The sequence below is a fragment of the Malurus melanocephalus genome, unplaced genomic scaffold (genome assembly GCF_030028575.1).
Source record: "Malurus melanocephalus ecotype Western Australia unplaced genomic scaffold, MMel_1.1 scaffold_368, whole genome shotgun sequence".
Lineage (NCBI taxonomy): Eukaryota > Metazoa > Chordata > Aves > Passeriformes > Maluridae > Malurus > Malurus melanocephalus.
Window position 1 is genome coordinate 54803 of NW_026623600.1, and position 1072 is coordinate 55874.

A 1072-nucleotide genomic window follows, 5' to 3' on the forward strand; every position below is an offset into this window, starting at 1 on the left:
GCTCTCTGCAGACAACTCTGACAGGTTCTGCTCATCAACGCTCCCTAGTGACACTGGAATCAGGCTTGACTTCCAGGGAAGAGCTAGTGTGCTGSTGAGGCTGCAYTTGAGAGTCAGGTAAGCTGAGAGCYCTCTGGATATTGCTGTCATGGGTTTAGCAAATGACAGAATGGTCGGTTTCAACTTCCCAGCASCGTGAGCATCTGTACGGATGCAAAAGTCTCTGGCAGTGACTTCTGCAAGCCTAGACCAAGCAGACAGTGCCAATCCTTATCACTTCCCGTCACCCCAAGGAACTCCACTGACAAGCTTTCCCTTGAAAACATTGTGATCCCATTAGGTTCAATGCTCTGCTTCTGAATACCAGCACTTCTACAGCTGACAGTGGTAGAAAGTTGAGGATTGACACAATCTTTACACACTGACCCCTGCTCCTGTCTGCTTCTTGTTTCCTTTCAMTGCCAACTGTACTTSACTCCCAGTTACTGCTGATGTGTTTCTCATTTACACCACATTGGYCTGTGTCAAGGACTTCTACAGCCTGGATTCATCTGGGGTGACTGACAGTGAGAGCTTCAGAAAGGGACAGAGCTGCAACACTGGGTACAATTTCATAAGCTGATATTGCTGAAAGGATTTCCAAATTAACTTCATAGCCCTCAGTTAGCACTAACCTGTATATATATATATATATATATATATACAGGTTAGTATACACAGAGCCCATGGCCTTTGAGGTTTCTGGGGAAATCCTTCAAACCTGAAAATAAGGGATAGAAGTTACTTTGAAGCCAAGAGCTGTCAGTTCTAGGAAAACATCTGCTTAGGTAGACATTTGTGAGCTTGTTTTTAACGTACCTTGTCACTGTCCCTGTGCCTTTCACCCAGCCTGGAGAAAAGGCTTAATGCCTCAATGCACTTGTGATGGCTGACAGAGCTGYYCACTGTGCCTCTGCTGTTCCARTYAKGGTCCCCTCTTCCCCCATCCCCTTCCTTTCTTCCCCAAAATATGTTGTCTTTAGCCTGTACATCAGCCACTAGAGAATTACAGGAATGGAGGAAGGAATGGAGG

At 45.9% G+C, this 1072-nt stretch overlaps 1 protein-coding gene across 1 annotated transcript in view; it reads right to left on the minus strand.

The window, feature by feature from the left end:
• Nucleotides 1-1072, minus strand: part of LOC130580866 (myosin-7-like) — a 39198-nt gene that overhangs the window by 14030 nt on the left and 24096 nt on the right. The gene's annotated exons all lie outside the window — the stretch shown is intronic.